General features: G+C 32.9%; 2 protein-coding genes and 1 long non-coding RNA gene across 7 annotated transcripts in view; 1 reads left to right on the plus strand and 2 right to left on the minus strand.

Moving 5' to 3' along the window:
- The window catches only part of LOC133334653 (pyrimidodiazepine synthase), a 220,473-nt gene that overhangs the window by 157,890 nt on the left and 35,681 nt on the right, over window positions 1–26,902 (minus strand). The window lies entirely within an intron of this gene.
- Window positions 1–26,902, minus strand: part of LOC133334648 (putative uncharacterized protein DDB_G0291608) — a 323,326-nt gene that overhangs the window by 35,658 nt on the left and 260,766 nt on the right. The window lies entirely within an intron of this gene.
- LOC133334643 (uncharacterized) lies at window positions 1,295–25,426 on the plus strand. The gene is made up of 2 exons (XR_009754499.1): window positions 1,295–1,381; window positions 25,343–25,426. It is a non-coding gene; the product is annotated as an uncharacterized LOC133334643 (long non-coding RNA).

Below are 26,902 nucleotides of genomic sequence, written 5' to 3' on the forward strand. Positions count from 1 at the left end.
ACCTTTCAAAGATTTTATAATATTTTCTGGATATTTGTAGATGACCTATAGAAGGTGTATAGAAGACCTATATTAATTCTATGTATAGAATACCGGTAGAAGATGTTAATTCTATAGAAGTTTTTCGTCATATATAAGATACTATTTTAGAGCTACATTGGAATTTTTAAATAATATTGACTAGGGCCTGCCAAAAAGTAGTAGTAGTAAAAATTAAAGACCCACCAAGGCTTAGATTTTTAAAGACTATTTTAAAAGACCTACCAAGGCGTAGATTTTTTAAATAATATTTTTCAAAGACCTATCAAAGCGTAGATTTTTTAAAGAATATTTTTAAAAAATCTTCCAATGCGTAGATTTTTTAAATAATACTTTTTTAAGGTCCTGCTAAGGCGTAGATTTTTTAAATAATACTTTTTTAAGGTCCTGCTAAGGCGTAGATTTTTTAAATAATACTTTTTTAAGGTCCTGCTAAGGCGTAGATTTTTTAACGAATATTTTTCAAAGACCTCCGTGGTTTTTTATTAATTTTGACTAGTGAAAATCGGAGTGATTTTTTATTAATTTTGTCAACGACTATCTGAGATAAAGGCGTGCATTTTTTAATTTTTTATTGCGAGGACTATTTGAGCTGATTGTGCATTTTTTACGTGGACTATCTGAGATCTAAGAGTGGAATACGAGGACTATCTGAGCTGTAGTGCGGAATAAGAGGCCTATTAGAGATATTGTCGTGGATTTTATAAAGTATTATTTTTTGCAAGGATTATAAGTGTTCAAATTGGGAATGTTTTTACAAGGACTATTACAGTTCTAGGAGTGAAATATTTCAAGAATTTCAATGCAGAACTGTTAGAGTTCTGGGCTTGATTTTTATAATAGGAGTATTAGAGCTCTAGCCGTAGTTTTTTTTTTAATAGGATTATTCGAATTCTGTCCTAAGTTAGAACTATGGGCGAACATTTTTTGTATGATTTTTACGAGGACTATTATAAATAGAGGCGTGGATTTCTAGGGTTTCTATATAAAGCTTTTTATGCAATGAATACCTTTAGAAGGACATCAGTCGGTATTTTATCTATATGTGTCCTATGTAGATTATCGATGGGTCTTTTACACTATACATATTAAATGAGTTCGATCGGTCTTCTGTATGTCTTATCAACAATGAAAAATAAACAATTAATCATCCTCTTGATCTCATCATGACACCTTCACCCAGCAAATTTTATTTATGATCTTAATTTCTAATCCCCAATCTATTCTTATTTCCTCCCCCGCAAAACCGACTTTCCTTCCGCAGCAATGGGCCATGTGACGCCTTCATATCATACGGCCACGTCGTTGGCGAGATTTTTAATTTGCATGGCTCCAGTAATGGGTAAAGTGTTACGACAACAAATATTTCTTTGATTTGTTTTGATTAAGGCCATCCAAGTCAGTCTACGTTGCAACAATCATCATTTACATAGAAGTGCAGTGCACTCCAGAGCAGAGAATCATTTAAATTTTTTGTAACATAGTTGAGATGTGCTTGTGGTCGTAATTTGTTTCGTTCGTTCTTCATTAGAACATCTCCATATGAGAGGTCTGATCGGCCCCTCGGTCTTGTTGTGGCCATTTCTTCATCAGTTATTGTTGTTGTCATAGAATTGAAATGCTCGCCGTTGTTTGTCTCTATTTTCTTCATTAAATCATTGAATCAATCAATCCTTTTGTGCGTTTTCGTGTTACACATTCGTAATTGTCCACTCATTGTTCAACATCGTCCACTCATTGGTCACCATCGTCATCATCACCAACGATGATGATGAACGACAAAGCCGACACAGCTTCATTTATGTTGTCTTTTCAATTAGAATGAATTGTGTGTTCATCGAAATGGTTTTTTTGTATGGAATGGCCCACATTTATGAAACATGTTGATTATTGTGTCACAACGACAAACATATATACATACAGTGGAACAGGGTTACACAGAAATGGAATAAAATGAAAATTAAAAGTTAATATGTATGAAGTTATAAACCTTCAAACAAATTCACAGTTTTTAATGTTCGTGGAAAAAAATTCTTGGTTCCATTTAACCTCGGTCCACTGTATTAAAGAAATTCACTGTATATCTCGTCATAGGTATATATTTTTGAATGTGATGCATTTTCATTTTGATCTCATCATCGCCTAAAAATGGTTGAATTATTTCAAACAATTTGTGCATTGTATTCACACTCTCTGTCTGTCTCTCTCCCACTATTCGTAGCAGGATATTTTTAGATGAATAAAGACCACTTTATTGATGACATTCATTAATAATAATAACATAATCATTTAAATGTTTAAGTATCATATTATTTATATTTAGTTTTAAGGTATTTAATGATCAAAATATTACAAAATGAAACTAAAAATGACATCCTGAAAACCGACAACAAAATTATTGAACATTATTGAATGTAAGTATTGAACAAAGTGTATTCAGTTTAATTCGTATTATGATGTGGAACCTATTGTTGAAGTTAAAGGTGGATCATGAAATATTTTGAATTTAAGGGCGGATTATTTATAGTTTAAGTGTATTTAATAGCATCAAGGACTCCTTATAGGAAAATTTTATGATCTCACAAAATAAAATTGGAATATAAAATGATTCTGAAAAATATAAATATTTGAATAATTCAAATAAATATAACTCCGCATATTTTATAAGAAATTTTAGTTTCCATATAAAATATGTTGAACTAATTATAGATGAATTATAATGGAAATGGAAACAATTCAAATATTTACCTCATGGTTTTTGCAGTTTTTTTTTGCTCTGATGGAGATCTGTAAATGAAATTTTAACAAAAAAGTGATTTTTTTAAAATATAAATAAAAAAAAACAACAAATTTTTTGTCGATTGACTCCAGCCCCTAGGATGATTCTATGGACAATTCTAAGCAACTTTGGTGAAGGAACCATAGGTCTATCTCAATTTTCGAGTCTCGATATTTTCAAAAAAAAAGTTTTTTTCCCTATAACATAATTTTGATTAAAAATTCTATTTATTAGTCATCGTTATATTGCCTTTTTTATGTGTGGAGTCAAGAAATTCATTTCTGATCTTTAATTTTACCTATGACCACCGCTAGACAAATTACAAGTTTTTCGGTAAAATTGATAAAAAAAAATCGAATTTTGAATCAAAATTATGTTATAGGAAAAAAAATCATTTTTTGAAAAATGAGAGACTCGAAGATCGAGATAGACCTATGGTTCCTTCACCAAAGTAGCTTAGAATCGTCTATAGAATCATCCTATGGATTGGATTTAATCGAATTGTTCGGCTCCATACAAATTGGCCCGCACTAATATTCATATATATATTATTTGAGCTTCATAGTTTTAAAATGTAAATAATGCATATTAAAAATGGAACAAAAGCACAAATTGTACGGTGCTTTAGAAAAATATCACTGGACAAAATTCCGTGACATTTCCGCCCTCAAGTGTATTAATGGTAATACTAAACAACATCATCATATGTATTTATTCTCAGGGCTGTGTCGTGCCCAGGATTGGGTCCTAGTCGCTACAGCTGCATCAATAAAAAAGTGCATGGTCTCCAATCTCCAAATTTATTCTTCTTTTCTCCCACAAAAATAAAATGATTTTTCTTCCTCAGCAATGAACCGAACATAGTGGTGACTTCAGAAAATCGTCTTAAAATTCTGGCTGATAGCTATCTCTGTTATAGTAGTTTTAAAAATAATCGGATAAATCTTAAAAAACGTCCAAAAAATCCATTCTCAGAGCTCTGATAGTCCTGAAAAAAAAATACTTTAAAAAATAACCAGTGAGCGGAGCAGTATAGTCGGACGGGGCCGACCATATGTACCCTCTTGACCGATTATGGGTCAAAAGCTCAACTTTCTAACCCTGCGATATTTTCCAAATCTTGATTTCCCAAAGTGAATATTTACGTCATAAAATAAAAACATGATCACTTTGTATTGGTATCAACATAAAGGTCAACGACTCCTTTTGGATATATTATCAATTTTTCGGGTTATGTCCTTCAGAAGTAAATATAAACGCCAACGAAAAAATTGTTCACAAAGTTTTGCAATTTTTCAAAGCCCCGCTTGATTCACTAAATATTGACCGATCTGTATCAAAACAGGCATATCTTTGCCCTGATCCTCTATAATTCAGATTGTAATGGAATACAAATGGCTCTAATAGTCCTTTAAAAAAATCTTAAAAAATCCTAGAGAAACTCTAATAGTCCTCAAAAATCTTGAATTCGCTCCTAGTGCTCTAATATTGCTAGTATAGTCTCCGGAGAACATTCAGACGTGGATTTAAAAAAATATATATCTATTTTATAAGCCACATAAAATGGGCATAGATTTTTTAAACGCCTAAAATCGACATGGATATTTAAAAAAATGTCGTCCACCTAAAATATTTTTTCAGCCAAAAAAAAAATTGTCGTGGATTTTTTTAGAAATATTTTTCTAGTACTCTAGTAATATAAGCGTGGATTAAAAAAAAAAATATTTTCAGCCACCAAAAAGATGAGTGCATGTATTAAAAATAATTTTCAGCCACCTAAATTAAGCGCGGATATTTATAAAAATCCAACACCCAAAGTTCTCTTAATTCTCGTGAAAAAAATCTAAAAGTCCACGCACAGAAATTGAATTACCCAAAAAAAAATCTAAAACATATTTGAAATTATTGTTCAATTTTAAAACTCAAACTTTGAACTGAATACATAGTTCGGACTTTGCGCCACACATAATTCGTTCAATATTTAAATTGAGAAAAAACAAGTATTCGGACTGCGGACACTTCAATACCCCTGAGCTTGTAATTTTCAACAATTAATTCTTTCATGTTGTCATGATTTATTTTTTTTTAGTTTTTGTGGTTGCTCGTTCTACTGTTCTTTGAAACCCAAGTCTAAGACCGATGCGAATTTTACACTTGGAAGTCAAAGTTTACACGGGATCAAATACAATTAATGGTCATTATTTAATTTTAATTGTGGACACAAAATTTCAATTATCAAATTAAAACGAGGTCTATTTCAACAACAACAACGACAAAAATAAAAAAATGTTTACCCATATGATTTTGTTGTTATTGTTGTGCATTAAAAAACGAAAAAACTATGGATCAAAAAACAACATCAATGAGTATACATACATATATTTAAACAAATGTTGTGCTACTTTTGTTAATTCACACTTTGATTTCTTTTAAACGTCAAATTGCTGATCGGCTTTCGTCGCTGCCAAACCAAATAAATCTTTCCAAATGCTGGCTGGTCTCATTAGAGCGTCATGGCTAAAAGCTTCAATTAGAATAATGTTAGATTTTTGTGTTGTTATTGTTATTATTATTTTTGGGTTTTTGGGGGTTCGGTGTTTTTGTTGTATTTTGATATTTGTTTGTTGGTTTGTTTATGACTAATGAAGAGTATCAATAGTCCGACGATTTGCTGAATTATGACAACCGGATAGTAAATCACCACACGTTTGGCTTGTTGTTGCCGTTGTTGTTAGATGTGAATTAATTGAAATCATGTTGCATTCGATGTTATTTAATTTGACTAACAGGTTTTGGTTTTTATGCATAATTAGCAAAAGAACTAAATATAGCAAAATTTGTTTCTATTTATTTATAATTTTTGGAAACGAGGAAAATATTTGAATTAATTTAATTAAACATGTGACAAAAATGTATTTAAGTGATAGCAATTCACGCCTAGTGATTTGACCGTCGTCTTGAGAAAATATTCGTAACGAAATCTTGGCATAGAAATTCAAAGTTCTTGAAAAAATACAAATCCTCGACAAAAAAAAAAAAAAAAAAAATATTATTAAAAATCTACGCCTAATATAAATTTTTTTTAGGGCTGTCAGCGCATTTTTTAAATAATAATATTGAGATGAGAATCTCCGGATCATAATAGAGTATTTTTCAAGTCTATTTTTTATCGGGTCTAATGCGTGATTTTTTCAAAGATATTTTTTAACGAATATTTTGTATGGACTATCTGATCCTTAAGCGTGGATATTTTATTAATTTATTATTGTCTTAGTTTTAAACGTTAATTCTTAAATATTGTTTACCAATTATTATTATGGGTCTCAAAGCGGAATAAAGAATATTTTGTTTTTAATTTATTAAAAAGGATTTTTTTTAAAGAATATCCGGACCTTATGGTCGGATCTTTGAAAAATATTTTCTAAGGACTATCTGGGCCTCAAGCGTGAATATTTCCAAGAATATTTTCGGATGGCTATATTGGCCAAAGGTGTAATTTTTGTCTTAAATATTTTCTTAGGACTATATTTGCCTCAAGCGTTAATTAAAAAATAAAACAATTTTTAAAGACTAACATGGTCTCAAAAATGGATTTTTAGGGAATTTGGGACAGAAATATTTGCTAAAGATTTTTTAAACAATATTTATTAAGGACTGTCCCTGGTCCTCATGTAAAATTTTTGTTAAGAATAATTTCGAAGGAATATCTGGCTCTAAGGAAATTTGGTAAGGACCTTCGGGAATTATTAAAGACTATTTCATAAGGACTATCTGAACACTAAAAGCAATTTTTTTAGGACATTTGTGTAAAGACCATTTTGGATTATTTAAAAACGCACAACTAGAGCTCTGATTGTCCTTAAAAATATGTGTAAAATCACGCATAGAAAGTCCTTGCAATTTTTTCAGACACCTAAATCTCCCATCGTTCTTGGAAAAAATAATTTTTAAAATATTCACGCCTACAGCTCTGATAATCCATGAAAAATCTTTGTCATGAAAAAAAAAAAATTATAAACACCACGCCTAGTTCTTGAAATAAAATCTGAAAAGACGCACTTAGAGCTTAGATACCCCTCCATTAAAACATTCTAAAACCAGTAAGGAAAGTAGTAAAGTCGGGCTGGGCCGACTATATGATACCCTTCACCACTTTGGGTATATTCTACATATGTATCCCAACAGACGACGCGATTTTGTTATATATCTATATCTGAACCGATTTCAGGGAAAATTGCCAGAGACTAATTTATATTACTTCAGTACGTTGTGTCATTCGGCCTTGCTATGGATCTATTCACGCAGCTTAGCAACATCATTTTAGACTTAATTCAGTACTTCAGCAGTGTTGGTGGTTTATTTGGGATACCATTTGTATTTTGTTTTTATAAAAAACAACTATCTATTAGTGGGGAATGTATGACATTGATTGCCGAGGGGTAAGGCAGGTAAGACTATAGTTTCGGATCACGCCACTGATCCTCATAAGTTCCCTTAGTTTTTTGTTGGGATATTCTCCCCAGAAGCTATTGCTTGTATACAAAAAAACCTTTCAAACCCCAATGTCTCTTGTAACAAAGCGAAGTACTTAGCTGACCAACGTACCCTATACCAAAATTCGTGCAAATCGAAAGATATATAGGGACTTCGGTGCACCAATTACATAAAATCGGACGAAAATATATATGGGAGCTATATCTGAATCTGAACCGATTTTCACGAAACTTTGCCACATCATTCTAGACTTAATTCAGCACGCTATGCCAAAATTCGTGCAAATGAAAAGATTTCCAGGGACTTTGGTGCACCAATTACCAACAATCGGGCAAAAATATATATGGTAGCTATATCTAAATCTGAACCGAGTTTCCTGAAACTTAGCACACATTATTATAGACCCAAATGCCAGTACGCTATGCCCAATTTCGTGCACATCGAAAGATATATAGGGTCTTTGGTACACAAATTACCTTAAATCGGATCAAAATATATATGGGAGCTATATCTAAATCTGAACCGATTGTCACGAAACTTTGCACACATCATTCTACACTTAATTCAGTACGTTATACCAAAAGATTTCCAGGGACTTTAGTGGACTATTTACCTAAAATCGGGCGAAGCTATATATGGGAGCTATATCTAAATCTGAACAGATTTTCACGAAACTTTGCACACGTCATTCTAGACCTTATTAATTACGCCGTGCCAAATTTCGTGCAAATCGAAAGATATATAGGGGCTTTGGTACACAATTTACCTTAAATCGGACGAAGATATATATGGGAGCTATATCTAAATCTGAACAGATTTTCACGAAACTTTGCACACGTCATTCTAGACCTTATTAATTACGCTGTGCCAAATTTCGTGCAAATCGAAAGATATATAGGGGCTTTGGTACACAATTTACCTTAAATCGGACGAAGATATATATGGGAGCTATATCTAAATCTGAACCGATTTTTATGAAATTTTACACACATCATTCTAGACCTAATTCATTACGCTGTGCCAAATTTCGTGCAAAAAGATATATAGGGGCTTTGGTACACCATTTACCTTAAATCGGACGAATATATATATGGGAGCTATATCCAAATCTCAACCGATTTTTATGAAATTTTACACACATCATTCTAGACCTAATTCATTACGCTGTGCCAATTTTCGTGCAAATCGAAAGATATATAGGGACCGTTTACATTAAATCGGACGAAAATATATATGGGAGCTATATCTAAATCTTAACCGATTTTTCCCATTTTCAATAGGGTTCGTCCTTGGGCCAAACAAATGAGCTGTGCCAAATTTCATCCAATTCGGATCATAAATGCGACCTGTACTTTGTTTACAATTTAACATCTACAGACGGACAGACGGACGGACGGACATGCATAAATCGACTCAGAAAGTGATTCTATGCATATTCTCAAAAGGAACCTTGGGTCTATCTCGATTATTTTTGCCTGTTACAAACATATGCACAAAGACATAATACCCTGTACCACAGTGTGGTGAAGGGTATAAAAATCAGGCATTCTAGAGCTCAGATATCCTTCACAAAAGTCCATTCATTCATAAAAGCACACATGATTGACTTTGTAAAATTTCTGATTTTAGTTCCACAAAAATCACCACAATCAAAAAATAGAGTTCTGATTGTCCCTTGAAAAAATATTCAAAAAAATTAAACCTAGAACTCATTTCGTCATCAAAATATTGTACTTAAAAATGCGTTCCTAATTGGTTTATTTCATGAAAGAAATAATTTTTTAAAATAATATTTTCCTATAGAAAATAATATATAACCAACTGCTGTTGGTATGTTTCCATATTTTTCAAATAAAAAAACTTAAGTACACACAACCATAAATAAATCCAAATGAAAGAATGAAACTAAAAAACATATTGCACAAATATTCCACAAATTATTTATAATTTTGTTGTCCATATTATTTACAAATGGATACAAGACAACTAAAACCCGACACTTGCTGGTCTTTCTTGACTAACTGACTGACTAATAGACAGACAAACTATATCTCTGGCTGATCGTTGAACGCAACAAATACATTGTGATATATTGGCCGGTGCTTGGTAGTGGCGATAGAGAACCTAATGCTGCTGCCACTGCCACTGCTGCTGATGGTGGGTAACATTAACGCCAGGCCAGTTGCTTATTGCCGCTTGTGGCGCTGTTGATAGTTTTGACCTTGTGCCAAAAGCTTTTAGCCAAAGCATTCATTTCGAATGTGTGTGTTTTTTGTCTTTCTCTTCGATTATTCTATGTTTAGAATTGTCATGTTAAAAAAGAAAACAGAAAAAAAGTAAAAGACAAATTGAAAAGCAATGGGTGAGTGGACAACGACCAGTCACTCACTCACTTGTTCGTTGGTTCAGTGACAGCAGGGTTCACGCATAATTATTGGTGTATTCACGAACAGCATTACATGTTCATTCTGAAGTGGAAGAGTGGAAGGGGCCAATGGGAGAAGACGTATTCTTAGACTTTGCTTTAAAATAGCTGCTTGTAAATGCATACAAACATATGTAATGCCGTTATTTATTGTAGAATACACCATTTACATAAGGAAACGAGGAAAATAAAAAAAGAGGATATGGATATGAATAGCAATTCAAGAAACAGGAAGTCGGAACGATTAATATATTTGCTTAGAGTTTATTAAGTCCTTGAAGAAATATTAAAAAACGGATATCTCGAGCTTGAATAGGCCTTGCAGAAATATTCTTTAAAATCAAAAAATACTTTTTAAGAAATACTTAAAAAATATATCCTCACCTAATAGCCTTCTAAAAATGCTTTAAAATATCCTCACATAGAGCTCTAATAGATCGCGAAAAAAATATTCGTAAAAATAAATTAAAATCGAGCCCTCAAAAAAAAAAAAAAATGAAAATTAATAACCTTGAGCCAAAATTGCCATCGAAAAATAAATTCTAAAAATTCACAAAAAGAGCTTGCAAAAAACCCTAAAAATCCAAGCCCAAAATGCTCATACAATCCAAGACCAGAGAATTTTAGGTGTTGGAAAAAAATTCCTTAAAAATCTACGCCTTGAGATCTGATAATCATTTACAACAAATATTCCTAAAATTGACATTTAGAGTCCTCGAAAAATTATTTTAAAAAATCCACGACTAAAATTTAGAATTCGACTAGTCCTTGAAAAAATCCAATACTACGACTCAGCCAGTTCTCGAAGCAATAAATCGTTAAAATCCAAGACTAGTGCTCTGCTAGACATTTAGATTCTTCAAAAAAAAAAAAATATTCTTAAAAATTCACGACTAGAAGTCTCGATACAAATTCGTAAATACTTTATTCCTAAAAAATTCAGGCATTTAGAGCTCCATTCAAAAAATATTCTTCCAAAAAAATTTTAAGTGTTTTAAGAGTTTAGTTTCAAAAAAATCACAAAAATCGAAGTCTTGAAAAAATATTTATAAAAAATCCAAACTTAGAACTCATCTCCTATAGTTCTTCTCACCGGGTTTTTCACAGAGAAATAAAAAATCCAACCCTAGGACTCAGCTAGTCCTCGAAACAAAAAATCTTTAAAGACTAGGGTTCAGCTTAGAGCCCTAAAAAAAATATTCTTAAAAATTCACAACTAGAACTCACGAGGTCTATAGCTCGGCTATCCTTTGAAAAAATCCATTACTAGGGCTCAGCTAGTCCTCAACAAAAATATTTTTAAAACTGAAGCCTAGAGCTCCAATGGTCCCCGCATCTCACATCTAGTTTTCTGCCGATCAACTAAACAATTTCTCTAAAAAATAGGTCTAAGGCTCGGCTAGTGCTCGAAAAAACCAATCCTTAGGTCTCAGCTAGTCCTCGAGAAAAATATGTTCTTGCATATCCAAGTTCCGAACAAAAATGTTTATAAATTCACACCTCGGAAACAATTTCCTTAAAAATCTAGCTCGGCTAGTCCTTGAAAAATGTATCGCCAGGGCTCAGGTAGTCCTCGAAAAAAAAACTTATTTTTAAAAATCCAAACCTAAGGCTCTGTTAGTCCCCAAATTCTTAGACAATGCTCTGCAAGTCCTTAAAAAATTGAGATCCATGTCTCGAAAAATAGTCTAAAAAGTCCACGATTATAACTCTAATATTTATCGAAAAAAATATTTAAAAATCGTCGAAAAAGTATTCCCAAATATTCACCACTGGAAATCTGATAGACCCTGAACACGAAATATTAAAACAAGTCACTTGAGATCTTATAGTTCGTTAACACGTAATTAAAAAAATCTAAACCAGGAGATCAAAGGGTCTATGAAATACACTTAAAGAAATTCGTTAAAAATGCAAAGCTGAGGCTCTGATAGTCCTTGAAAAATATGCTTTAAATTCCGGGGCTCAAGTTATTTTATTTCTCATAAAAACTATTTAGCTTAGAGCTTTGACAGTCCTATAGTTAAAATAGTTAAAAAATATATTTTTTTAGTTCTCGAAATAATATTCTCAATTTGTTGTTCACAATTTTCAAAAATGGAAATGGTGTGGAGCCGCTTTGCAACATTGTGTAATATTTTATTTAATTGTGCAGTGAAGTGAAGGGTAAAAAAATAATTACGTTCTTAACCTGGCCACAAGATTATTATTGGTCTACATGACCATCGATGTATGTATGCAACATGTGGCAAGCAGACACATATACATGCATATGGACAGCTGGGAGATATTTTTGAAAATATTTTTGAAATATTTTTTTTTTAATTAAATAATTATCAAATAAATTGCAAAATATTATAATACAATGTTTATTTTCGAAGACAACTTGATTACACAAATTCCCGGAGGCAAGCCCATAGCCTGCCATCAATTGCCTTAAGACCACTACTCAACTGTATACACGAATTATTTTTAATGAAAATCATCATCATCAACAATTTTCAAATAAAAAACTAGAAACAGTTCTTAATTGAAAAATTGTGTAATAATAGAGATTGAAAAAAAGAAAACCTGAAAAAAAAACAATTTTCCTCCTCTGGTGTTAGTCTGGAATGGTCACACATGAATGGCTTTCGCAATTCCATACAACAAAAACAACAACAATTATTGGAAACCAATCATCAACAGCAAATAAATACGACATGCAAATGTTTGGTTTGGTTACGTTTCGTCTGTTGCTATTGCCCGCTGCTGCTGCTGCTGTAGTAGCAGCGGCTACTGCCGTCATTGACACCAGTCGCTGTCCGTTGTTTGTGTTGCTGCCTGCTTCTGCTACCGCGTTGGACAAATTCCACTCTCTTGCGTTCTCAAAAGTTAAAAAATCATATGACAGGCAAAAATACACAATCGAATACGAGGTTCGGTAAATAATTTGTGGGTGGGAAAGGAAAAATATATTTATATTTCTCGATTTTAATTTTTCAAGATTTTCAATGGGCTGGTAAATCAATACCAATGCTTGTTAAGGTTTGTAACTTTGCACATATACATTTGAAGATTTAAAAGAAAAGAAAAATAATTTACAAAAAAAAATTGTTGTTGTTTTTTGCTTTGTTGTTGTTTTTTGTAATTAAAGAAAAGTCCTTATTTTTGATGGCGGGCATGATAACGTCGGAATTCGAACGTCACTGGAACGTCGGAATTCGAAAATTCCAACGGTGTTCAAAAGAGTACATGTCAGGCTCTGGTATGAACTAAAATTATCAAAATGGCGGACCTTTAAAAAAATAATTTTGGAAAATCGCCGATTTTCGAAAATTCCAACGGTGTTCAAAAGAGTACATGTCAGGCTCTGGTATGAACTAAAATTATCAAAATGGCGGACCTTTAAAAAAATAATTTTGGAAAATCGCCGATTTTTAACCAAAAACCAAAAAAAAAATTCACCGATTGGCTTTATCCTAGTTCATACTATAGTTATACACTCACAGAGAAACGTGTAAAAAATTGGAATCGATTGGGTTATTAGTTTTTTGAGTTATCGTGCCCGCCATTCGCAAAAGAGAAGGACTAACAGATGTAATTTTCCGAATCCCGACTAAAATTTTAATAATTTCTATCAGGTCAAAAGTGAGGATTTTTTAAGAATATTTTTTTTTACAATTTCAAAGGATATTTTCCAAGAACTACCAGGTCACAAACGTGTGTTTTTAAATTACCTTTAGGACAAATGCTGAGCCGTAAAGAAGGATTTTTTAATATTTTGTAATAAGACTTCAAACGAGAGTGAATGTCTTTAAGGCAGATGTTTTAAGGAAATTCAAGGTCTTTTGGAGGTCTAAAGGCATTATTTAACCAGTGAGCAGAGCAGTATATTTGAACGGGGCCGACCTACGCAACTACCACGGAACTCTAACTTTCTGTGGATGTTTATTCAGAGCATGGGTAATATTTCGTGATGTTTGCATAATCTTGCTCGATTAGAGGTCAACATTACCTCGTTCTTTCCTTGGCATATATTTCGAATATTACTAATATTCAGTACAGCTCTTCTAATTATTTGTCCAGATTCCCTTAACCGTGGGTTGTGAGTGAAGTGATGTTCGGCTTATAATTGTGGACTGTAGATCGGCTCGAAAAAAAAAAACACAAACAATCAAATTTTCGGTCAATTTCATACCAATATTTTTATCTGATCATCGCCGAAAATTATAGGCGTTGTACTTGACCATAACTGCAACCTCATGGAGCATTTCAAAGCGATGAGCGCTATATTTCCGTCCACTAATGTGGTAATGGGTTACTAAATAATATCTGAATACGTAGGCACCTGTACATACAACAATATAATTGTTGTCAATTTAACGGTCAACCACTTTTCTTGGATATTCTGTCAACTTTTCGGGTCTATGTCCTACAGTAGTAAATATATACGCCATAGGATACAAATTTTGTAATTTTTCGCAAAAAAACCTCAGGGTCCATTTGACCCGCTAAATTTTGATCAATCTTTATCAAAACAGGCATGCTTATCCCCTCTTGCATGTTCATTTTCGAGACGTTCGAGCCATAATTCTGGCCTCTGGAGCAACTGAAAACCCAACAAAAATTAAGTATTTGGTCCATTTCATCGCGTAAATATTAACCGATCTTTTCCAAAAACGGTCCAACATGCAAACTTTCGTGAAGATTGGTCCATAACTGTGGCCTGTATCGTGTTTACAAATTATAATGGACAAAAATGGATCGACTCAGCTACTCGAAATATGACGATTGCTATACTTGCAGGTGGGTCTAGGGCCAATAAAATATATTTATTTATTTAATATTTGTTACGCCTGCCTTGGACCTAGATATGTAATGAAATATTTTTGAAGCCTCTCAAGGCTGTTTTTTCTGTTGAAGGCCATTAAGGACGTGGACATATAAATAAAATTTTTAGTTACAAAAATATATTTTTTTAAGAATAATCATTTTTATAAATATTGTTTAAAAGTCATCTGTCAATCAAATTTTGGTTTCTTAAGTCACTTGACACATTTTTAATTAATTTTCATGGCCATTTAACAAAGCTTAAACTTATCAGACCCACCTCGTTTCACTGATAGTTTAAAACAAATTAATTAGAATAGGGTTTTATTTTTTTAATGAACAAATAACGATTGTTTGGCGTTTTACGACCGGCAACAACAACAGCACAGCGAACAGTTACAATAACAACAACAATAATACTAACAACAAGGTCCGCAGCAGTACCTCCTAGTATTTGCTGATTATGACGGCGAGTGACTGCTTATTGCTGCTACCATTACGACTAGCAGATATCAGGGGTGGTAGTAGCAGGGGGGCGGGCGGTTGTCTGATACTGTTGCTGTTGGTGGCACACAAATGTTGATAGCGGTGTTGCTGTTTGTTTTGTTTATTTGCCGCTGCTGTCGTCGGCTATTGGGCCGATTATTTTCTATTTTTTTGGTTTGTTTCTAGTTGCCTTCTTATTGTAGAGCGTTGCGCGCTTACAAACAACCGTTCGACATTAGTTCGTAAAGCATGATTAAACGGTAAAGATGTCGTGAAAAAAAAATAAATTTTGCATAGTTTTTTCTGGATTGGAAAAATTACAACAACAAAAAAACAACAAACGAAACGAAAAAAAACAACAACAAATCAAATCATTCCCTCGCACTTCCTGTAAATATGTCGTCAAAGCCGAGTTCGGTACAATTCCATCACAATTATCGTCATTTTCAATTTTTTATTTTTGTTTTAATTTGAAAAGAAAAAATAAAAAATTATGATTTATATGTTCTTTAGTGTTGTTAATAATTATGGTGAGTTGTGGTTACGAACGATGGATATAAACTATGGATATAAAAAAATAAAAAAAAAAACTTGTTTCAGTGATCTGTAACAAAATATTCGATTCCTAGAACCATATATGAAAAATGTTGTGTTAAAAATCACATCTCTGAAATTCCCTTATGTTTTCAAATTAAATAAAAATATTTAATTTAATACGGATTCTAGTTTAAGATGCTGATAATTGAGTTTCATTTATAATCTCACTTTGGTGGTGGCTTATTGGTGACAGGTTCTATTTCTTAGTTAATAAAAATATTTTTTTCTCGAGATTTCCATCTCAGTGCATCTTAAAATGTTAATTACAAAAAAATAAAAATTCTAAAAATGATTTCATATTTCAAATTCTGAAACAAAATTGACGTAATTTTCAAAACGTGATTGTTGGCCTTTTTCATTATTTTTTTTCTCTCGCCACTAAAAATAAAATATTGACATTAGTTATGCAAAAAACAGAAAGCAATAACAACAAAATATCAGCAACTTATTTCAGGAAAAATGAAAATGTGCCAAGTTTTAGAATTTAGTTTGGAAAAAGTGTTCTTTTAGCGGCGTCTTGCCTTTTTTTGTGGCTCCATTGATGCAGAACCGCCAATTAGTCATGTGTGACCGACCATTTCCATATCCATACCTGATGATGATGATGTCGTGGTATTCTTATTTCATATTCACGATCGTCGGATTGACGTTTGAGATTTTTTTTCTTTATGTTGCTTAATGCATGATTGATTATGATTTGTTCTAGTTAATGTATTTTCCTCTTGGGTAGTTGAATAGAAACCATAAAAAGCCGATCATGCTTGAATGGTAAAGTATTCCAGAATCTGACCTTGACATTGAAAGTTTTAAGACAAATAATGAAAGGTCAATAACAGCAAAACTTCTAGAGAACATTTCTAAATGCCTCATTTTAAATTGAACTATAATTGATGGACACTAAGCATGATATTTTGAAAGAATATTTGTTAAGAATTTAGGGGCTTCTTGCGTGAATTTTTAAAGTCATTTTTTTCATGGATTATTAGGGTGCATTACATAGACTTTTTTAAAAAATAATTTTTGACTAAATAGAGTTTTAGAACAATTTTATAGTCTATTTAAGGGTTCTTAATTGTTTATCCAGCTCCTTCAATTTCGATTTCTTTATAAAAATGTAAAAAAAAGCCTTAAAAATTATTTTTAAGGCATTCCAAGGGAGTGGATCATAAATTTGGAATTAAAATAATGAAGGCCTATCAAGGAGCTGATTTTTAAAAAATATATATATTTTTGGAAAGCCTATTAAGTCAACGTAAAAAACCAGTGAGCTGAGCAGTATAGTCGGACGGGGCCGACCATATGACACCCTACACAACTTCCACGAAAATATTACTTTCTGTGTTTCTATATAATGAGCTTGGACAATATTCCGCGATATTTGCACTCTCTTGACCAACTGGAGGTCACCAAATATTACTAGTATTCAGTACGGTCCTTCTAATAACTTGTCCATATTCCCTTCACCGTGGGTTGTGTTGTGATGTTCGGCTTATAATTGAGGCCTATAGATCGATTAAAAAAAATAAGATTTCGGTCCACTTCATCCCAAAATTATAATCTAATTATCATCGATTGTCCTTGACCATAACTGGAATCTCATGGAACATTTTAAGGCGATCAGTGCTATATTTCCGCCCTCTAGTGTTATAATGGGTTTTTAAATAATATCTGAATACGTAAGAACCTGAAAATATTTAAGAGTACATACGACAATAAAGTTGGTATCAATCACCCACCTTTAGGGGTACATTTATACGCTATAGAATACAATTTTTTTTTTAATTTTTCACACAAAGGGTCCATTTGATCGGCAAATATTGATCGATCTTTATCAAAACAGGTTTACTTAGTCATTGGCTCGATGACCTTTTTCATGTAAAAATTCGCGATGTTTCACCCAAAATTGCGGCCTCTGGAGCGACCGCAAAATCAGACAAAAATTATGTTTTTGGTCTATTTCATCCCCTAAGCATTAACCGATCTTTACCAAAAACAATAGGGGTCTTCATTGGACAAAACCCTTCCTACCTGCAAAATTTCGTGAAGATTGGTCTATAACTGTGGCATGTATCGTGTTTACAAATTATAATGGACAAACGGACAGACGGATGGACACACATGTCTGGATCGACTCAGCTAGTCGAGATATGACGATCGGTATATTTAAAGGTGGGTCTAGGACCAATATTTCGCGGCGTTACTAACTCTTGGGGCTGCACAAAGCTATAGCACCCTGACAACATAGTTGTGTAGGGTATCATAAATCCTTTCAATGACCTGCATTTCTATTTAGAAAATGTAAAGGTGATTTTTCAAGAACTTTCAGGATCGTTTTTAAAAAATAATCAGGGTGACAATCAGCACATTTTTAATGGCCATCAATTCCTTAATTTTTTTAATGAAAAATGTGTAATCAGTGAATATTTTGATATTCTTCATTATGTCTTCTTCTTCGTAGGAGACTTCACGTCGATAATATTTAGAGGAGGTCTCTTATCTATATTCACATGGGCCTTCTTTGAACATAACATATTCTTTACGTTATATATAGATATATTATCTTCAGTATGACCTTCTAAATTTTATATTTCTCTGAAACAAAAATCCCTCTTTTTTTGTTTCTAAAATACTTTTACAAAAATTATGAATGAAAAAATGCACACCTAAATAAAAAATTAATCGACCCTCTCCCCTCCTTCTATCCACCATCTAATCATTGATATGTGATTTATTTATTATTCACAACAATTATCAATGGGATGATGTCGACGTCGCGACGTCGTATGAGTGATGTCTAAATGCAGACAAGTGGCCATAACATAACACGTATACGTAACAAGGGATGTTGTAATGGCAAGATCAATTTTTCATAATCCCGTAACACACACACACGCAGACGCATGCTTCTGATGTCTGCTAGGTGTCTGTTACAATTTCAATATTTAATTATTATGTGAAGACATGAACACAAAAAAATATTGGCTATGAAATTGGGACAGTGTCTGCTTTTTTAATAATTTTATCAATGGCAAAAGAAAGAAAAGAAAAAACAAAACAACCGACACAACCTCAAACATGTGTGAAAGCAACGAAAGACACAATCCGCACAATAATTGCTTTAAATACAAATGCGTGTGTACCAAATCAATTTATTAAAAAAAAAATTTTAGAAAACTACAAAAAAAAAAAAAAAATCACTTGACTTTTGTGTATGTATGTTGAGCGATATGTAGTTGGTTGTGTATGGTTGTTTTGGTTGCCCAATGTTGTTCTAGATAAATATGAAAGCGGTGTCTGTTGTGGTCATCATCGTTGACAAAAGTTAAAAAAAAAAATTCTAAAGAATCTCAAGAGAATTTGATTTTTCGTCGGTGTCTTTTTTTTTGTGCGCCAAAATATCTTTGCTCTCATTCACTATGTGTGGTGATGTTACACACATACGTATGTGTGTATTTTTGCTACATTCTCAGTTCATAAAAAACACCCAAATTAACTTATGACTATGAAAAAGTGAAAATTATTAAAGAAAAAAAAAATAACAACAACATTAAGAGATTGGTGTACAGTGAAAATGTGAAGGGATTGCTATAGATAAATGTTTGTTTTTTAGACCTTCTATGGGGTCTATAATAAACTATTATTTTTTGAATAATTAAATAATTTTAAAACGTCTGGATTTTTAAAAACATTTGCTGAAAGCCCATAATTGAAGTGGACTTTTTATACGCTACACAACTATGTTGTCAGGTTATTATACCTTTGTGCAGCCCCAAGAGTTGATAACGCCGCAAAATATTGGTCCTAGACCCAACTTTAAGTATACCGAATAATATTGGCCCTAGACCCACCTTTAAGTATACAGATCATAAGTCATATCTCGACTAGCTGAGTCGATCTAGACATGTGTCCGTCCGTCCGTATGTCCATAAAAATTGTATACATGATACAAGCCACAGTTATGGACCAATCTTCACGAAATTTTGCATGTAGGTTGGGTTCTGGCCAATGAAGACCCCTATTGTTTTTGGTAAAGATCGGTTAATTTTTGGGGATGAAATGGACCAAACACTTAATTTTTGTCGTTTTTCCGGTCGCTCCAGAGACAGCAATTATGGCCCGAACTTCGCGAAATTTTACATGGAGAAGGGGTTCGGGCCAAAGAATGTCTGTTTGATAAAGATCGATCATTATTTATTTATTATTATTTGTTTGAAAAATGACAAAATTTGTATTCTATGGCGTATATATTTACTCCTGAAGGACATAGGAGTAGTTGGCCTTTAAATTGATATCAATTATATTGTCGTATGTACTCAGATGTGGGAGTTTAACTTAAATTTTTAAAGGTGCTTATATATTCATATATAATTTAGTAACCCATTAACATTAGAGGGCAGAAATAAAGCGCTGATCACTTTAAAATTTTCGAAAAGGTTCCAGTTATAGTCAAGGACAACTCCCATAATTTTCGGTGATGATCACATAAAAAAATTGGGATGACGTTGACCGAAAACTTAATTGTTTCTGTTTTTTTTTTTTCGAGTCAATCTATAGGCCATAAGCCGAACATCACAACACAACCCAGGGTCAAGGGAATCTCGATAAGTAATTAGCCCAGGCTCGAAATAAACATCCGCAGAAAGTAAGAGTTCGTGTTTGTTGTCGTATCGTATGGTCGGCCCGTCCGACTATATTGCTCCGCTCACTGGTTGGAGTTTTTAAAATATTTTTTTTTATATTATGGACGCAAATTGGTTTCAAGCTTTTTTAAACACACACCAAGGACGTCGTTTTTTAAGTATATTTTAAACGCCTATTAAACATGTGGAAACAAAAAAAAAAGAAACGAAACGAAACGAGACGAAAATTCTCAATGCTTTTTAAAATCTTAGATTTTTTATAGTTTTTTTAAGGTATGTGAAAGTCGTGGATTTTTTCAAAATACTTTTGGAAGCCTTTTTTTAAATATTGTCAAAATATTTTTTTGAAAACCATTTACGGACGTCGGTATTTTTAAATATTTTGTGAAATCCTGTTTGAAAACTTAATTTGAAAGCGTGGATTTTTAAAAATATTTTTTCGACATTTGATATATTTTAAGGGCTTCCTAAAAACATAGATTTTTTTTTTTTAAACCAGATTAACATCAATTTAATATTTTGAATTTGATTCAAATATAATATGAACGAAAATATTTATAATCATTCCCCAAGACGACTTCATCGAATTGGTCGTTTTTATAAAGTTGCTGTATATTCTCCTAAGAGATAATTTTTTTTCTTCACACCACTGTGTCGCTATAAAAAAATGAACATAAAAGCAATTCCGCCGAAGGCCAAAGGGCAAGTGTTGGTTGATTTTATTGGCCCAGCCACGTATGCAATGTTTGATGTTGTTGTTGCTGTTTGAAAATAAACAATAAAACAAATCAAACAAAACAAAATAATATTTAGTTTAAAATGGGCCAACCGAAAGGGAAAATTCGTGGACGTGCAACATTTTTCAAAATTAGCGAAAGAGAACACCAAAAAGAAAAACAAAAAGAAGAGGAGCAATTTAAAGAAAAATATTAGTTGCTCTCATTTCTGCGGAGATGAGCTAGTGTGGCATGATCTGTTGTTGTTGTTGCCGTTAATATTTAGCAAGAGGTGGAGATCATCATCATCATCATTATTTTTTGGGACAAGAATCAGCCAATTGTTCTGCTCCTCAACTAAATCGCAAAAGATATATAGACATAAAGGAAAAACTTCGAGCAGAAGAAACACAACTAAAACAAAGAGAACCCAAAAACAGAAAACATAATTTTTTGGGGTCATACCAAGCAAAAAAGAAAATTAACAATTTAGTAGTTGAAATCTGCACGGTACGGACGGGCGGTTTGTGAATTGTTTTCTCAAGTATTTCAAATTGGCCAACGAAAATCAAAAAATAATAAAAAGAAGTTAAGAATAAATACTAAAATATATATTATAAAAAAATTACTAAGTGAATTAAGAAAAAACAAATTAACACTCAGGCTCAGTGTCTACTTTTGAAAAGCAAATAAAAAAAGAGATTTTGTAAAACGGCTTAAGAAAAACATATTTGGAATTATTACTGGTGACTCATTACACGTCGATGATTACAAGAAGGTGATAAAGTTCCAAAGTTCTAATAAAAAATTTTAATTAAGAATTAAAAAAACTTCCCTAAAAACAATCAATTTTTAGCAAGTATGTTTTGTATTATCAACATGACAATGTCATCAGTGTCTTTCGTCCCCAAAAGATTTTTGTTTTCATTACAAAAATAAAATTCCAAAAGAAAAAAAACGTCAAAAAATTGAAAATCTCTTGAATACATGGAGAGGAAATTGAAAACAATTTCGTAATTGCCCCGTGTTTTTTTTTCGGTATCGGTTTTTTGTTTTTGCTACAACAATAATACATTTTGGCCAAGATTCAAAATCTGTTTCATCTTCCGAAGTGAATGTGTGAGAGAGAAAGCAAGGCGTTGGTTTCTTTTTCGTTCTCTTGCTTTGGCGGCATTTGGCTATAATAAAAGAGCCATTCAAAAGCATTAACGACAAGATTTTGTATTTTGAATGTTCTGTCTATTACTTGCTGTAAAACGTAATAACAAAAAGAAATGAAATAATAGTTTATAGAGTACAGTGACTCAAAGTGAAAAAATATGATGATAATAAACAAAATTATCTGAAGCATAATACAAAAAAAAAATCAAATAAAGTTTAAAATGTTACATACAACCCTCTAAATATCCACAGGGTTGTTATAAGCAGCACCTATTAAAACCCTAGACCTAGGATGCCAAACAATTCATATTACTTCGATTAAAAATGAAGTGGAAAATTTAAATTTTTATACTAAAAACATATATGGTTTTTGAACCGGATATTCACATAACGAAACCGATAATAGTCTGTTTCAATAAATTTAGCGCATTTGTTTATTAGCTTTCTAATGGTATGCATATCAGGTATTAAAACCGGTTTTATTATCTAAATATCCGGTTCAAAAATAAAAAAAACCGGTTCTTTCTTCCTTGCAATTTTTTTTAGCCTAACTATATATATTTATACCCTACACAACTATGTTGTCAGGTTATTATAGCGTTGTGCAGCCCCAAGAGTTGGTAATGCCGCGAAATATTGGTCCTAGACTCACCTTTAAGTATACCGATCGCCATATATTGACTAGCTGAATCAATCTAGACATGTGTGTCCGTCCGTCCGACTGTCCTATAATTCGTAAACATGATACAGGCCACAGTTATGGACCAATCTTCACGAAATTTTGCATGTAGGATGGGTTCTGGCCAATGAAGACCCCTATTGTTTTTGGTAATGATCGGCTAATATTTAGGAAATGAAATGGACCAACAACTTTATTTTTGTCTGATTTTCTGGTCTCTCCAGAGGCCGCAATTATGGCCCAAACATAGCGAATTTTTACTGTTTTGATAAAGATTGGTCAATATTTAGCGAGTCAAATGGACCCAGATTTTTGTGCGAAAAATTACAAAATTTGTATTCTAAATCGTATATTTACCCCGAGAAGTTAATAGTATATCCAAGAAGAGTGGTTGGCCATTAAATTGATGCCGATTATACTGTCGTATGTACTCGGATGTGGGAGTTACACTTAAATATTCACAGGTGCTTACGTATTCAGATATTATTTGGTAACGCAATATCACACTAGAGAGCGAAAATATAGCGCTGATCGCTTTGAAATTTTCCATGAGTATCCATGTATGGTCAATGACAACGCCTATATTTTTGGGTGATTATCAGATAATAATTTTTTGATGAAGGGGACTGAGAACATAAAACATAGGACACAATCCGAAAATCACAATACAACCACGGTGAAGGGAATCTGGATAAGTAATTAGAAGTGCTGTACTGAATATTAGGAATATTCGGAAAATATTTCAGTGTAAGGAAGAAGTTGATCTTTAATCGGTCAAGAGGGTGCAAATATCACGAAATATTGACAAGGCTCAAAATAAACATCCGTGTAAAAATTAGAGTTCCGTGGTAGTTGTAGTTCCGTTCATGTAGGGTCGCCAGCAAAAAATGATCACCAGATATTTCCGAACTTTGGCCAATTTTTCCTTCTAGAGTTTCATATACTCACCAAGGCCTTTAATCCAGAATAGCAATTTTTCACCCCAGATCATGACTTCGATATTGTCTCACAGTGTTATTCTTCGATATGTCCAGATCCGTCTATTTATCAAAGATGTCAAAACAAAAAATTAAAATTTGCATAGCTCTTTAAGGATTTCTATTTTTGATAAATAGTTTTTGAAGGCATACCAAAGTCGTAGATATTTCTTAAATACTTTTGGAAGCCTTTTTTAAATATTGTTTTAAATATTTTGTTAACGTTTATATATATATATATATATATATTTTTTTTTTTTTTGAAGGCCAATCCGGGACCATGGATCTTCTTTTAAATATTTTTGAGGGATTCAGAAAAAAATAATGGACATCGTTTATTTTTTGTGGAATAAATTTAATTTTTTTTTATTTTCTTGGAGCCACTGTAATATCCACTTACATCTGCACCTGTACTGACGTGTTAGACCATGCCATGTAAACAGGATATATTATAGACAAATACTAGCTAGGCCCCTTTAATTTAATAATGGATTTTAGTTTTTTTTTTTAGACAATTCTTAATATCTATCACAGAAGCTATTAAAAACTATGAACGTATTTGCCAAAAGCAACAACAAAAACAATTAACAAGAAACTCAGATTGGCCGACAAATTAATGACAACTGTTTTTTATGGGAACAATATAATTTTTTTTTTTAAGGAAAAACATCTAGATAAAATTTTTCTATATTGAAAAATAATCTCGAGGACTTGGAACAAAACGTGATAAAGAATTTATGTATTCATCCTTCACATTAAAAGTTTAGAATTTGTTTCTATAGACCAGAGGATGTAGACAAAAAAATCTGTCTTCGGAAATTTTATTGTAGACCTATTTTTCTTTATAATAAATAAGATTTCAATCAGAACATTGTCTTGAGATATACATTTGAGAATCAGAGGCATGTCTTTCCATAAGCTCTCAATCCTGAGAATAGATTTCAGTCCTTAGACAACAGTGTTTTTTCCATAGACAACAACGTCTAGATACAATTTTTCCATATTGAAAAATAATCTCGAGGACTTGGAACACAAGGTGATAAATAATTTATTTCTTCATCCTTCGTTTTTCACATTAAGACTTAAGAATTTGTTTCTATAGACCTGAAGGTGTAGGCAAAAAAATCTGATCTCGGAAATGTTATTATAGATCTATTATTCTCTATAACAAATACAGCTAAATTGCTGTCATATGGCAACCCTGTTCAACACTATCATGCATATATTTTATATCGTTTTCATTCCTATCATATCAGTACCACGACTAGTATATATTCTGTGTAACGGCATTGAACATTGTCTCTCTCTCCTCTCGCTCACATTACTGGGAGGCAGAGAGCAAATAAGTGTGATCATCATATACCTCACCTGCTATTTGGTATTGTTGGTATTTTTAAGTAACCTCAACACCAAAAAGTTCAAGGAATATCAAATAAATATATATTTAGTACATGTACTAAATTTTGTGTATGTTTGCCTCTTGTAAATTTTCAAAAATTTTTAACATATTTTTTTTTCTATCTCCCCCCTTTTGTAGTGTCATTACCTGGATCCAATGAAATCTCAATCGATCAACCCGCAATTCTTCAAGTACTTAGTCCAATAAATGCCACAGAAGAAATCAAGGAAGCTAGCCCAGCAGCGATAAAGCCGTTCGAGCAAAAGAAAGACGCCAATGAAAATAGCCCGGTGAATGTGTCGCAACAATCCACGAAGGAGTTCGTTAAAACGCACAACGACGACAATGTTAACGACGATGCAAATTCTAGCCGTAAGAACCTAGTCAGTAGTTCTAGTACAGAAAATTTAGCTAAGACAATTATAATCAAACAAACCGCCCCCGCCAAAACTACAAAAGAAGAAGAGGAAGAAACAGAAGAAGTATTCCCGTCCAGCAACATCTCTGCCCCTACTAACAACAATACATCACCAAAGGAAGAAACAGAAGACGAAGAAGAAGGAACTCTCGAAAAGGAAACAGATTTCGAACAAGAGGAAAAAGAAACAGAGGAAATTGTTATCTCCAATACCTCTTACAGTCCTGAAATAGAAACTCCAGGCCCTCATCAAGAAACACCTGAAAAACAATCCGAGAAAAGGGATATCTTTACCCCCGGCCCTCAAATAGAAACACCTAGTCCTCAAGCAACTCCAGAAAATCCACCCGAATTCGAGCAACAAGAAAAAGAATCAGAGGAAATTTTCATTACCTCTGTACCCCCTAGCCCCGAGGATAATGTTTTAGAAATCGAATCTCATTTAATTGAAACCCTAAACGAAGCCACCGTTCATAAGGAAAGTGTGGGTATTAAGGAATTGCCTCCGGCCGAGGAAGAACTGAAAGTAGGAACCTCAAAAATTGAAACGGAAGAAAATGTACGCTCTGTCATAGAAGTTGAACCGGCTGAGGTAGTAACGAAACAACCAGTGGAACAGATCTTGGAAACTAAAGCCCTACTACAGGCTGCTCAAATTGAGGAAACCGTAACACCCTATCTCAATGGTGATTCCGCTGGTCATGTCAATAAATCAGAAATTGAAGAAGTAGCTGAAAAACTTTTGCAGGACATTGAAGAGGAAGTGGTAAAGGCTTTTAAGGAAAATAATTTCCAACAACAGATCGAGGAAAATTCCAATGAAAAGACTGATAACTTTGACATAGAAGAAAAAGAAAAAGGAGAAGAAAAGGAAATTAGTTCCGACGAACCCCTAGTCAAGGAAGTAAATAAATCAGAAGAACTTTCCGAAACACATACAACCACGGAGGAAACTGAGACTGCCCAAAATTGCAACGACGAAGAGGAAGATCAAGTGGACGGAGCCCAATTGCGTACCGAGTCTCAGCTGTCACAGGTTGTTGATCAACAAATTTCCGAAGTCACTAGCATTTTAGATTCGCAAACGAAAGAAGCCGCTTCGTGTCTGAAACCTCCCACAGAACAACATTTGAAGTTGGTAACGGTGCCCACGCCCCAAACCGCTTCTGAAGAAGCTGAACGTAAACTTTTCATTGACTCTCTGCCACCTCTGCAAGGCTCTGAAACAAGTGATGCCGAAAAATTAGCCTTAGATTGTAAAAAGGAATATTATCAATCGC

This window comes from Musca vetustissima, unplaced genomic scaffold (genome assembly GCF_032173495.1).
Source record: "Musca vetustissima isolate MV318-11 ecotype Yass unplaced genomic scaffold, APGP_CSIRO_Mvet_v1 utg2180, whole genome shotgun sequence".
Taxonomy (NCBI): Eukaryota; Metazoa; Arthropoda; class Insecta; order Diptera; family Muscidae; genus Musca; species Musca vetustissima.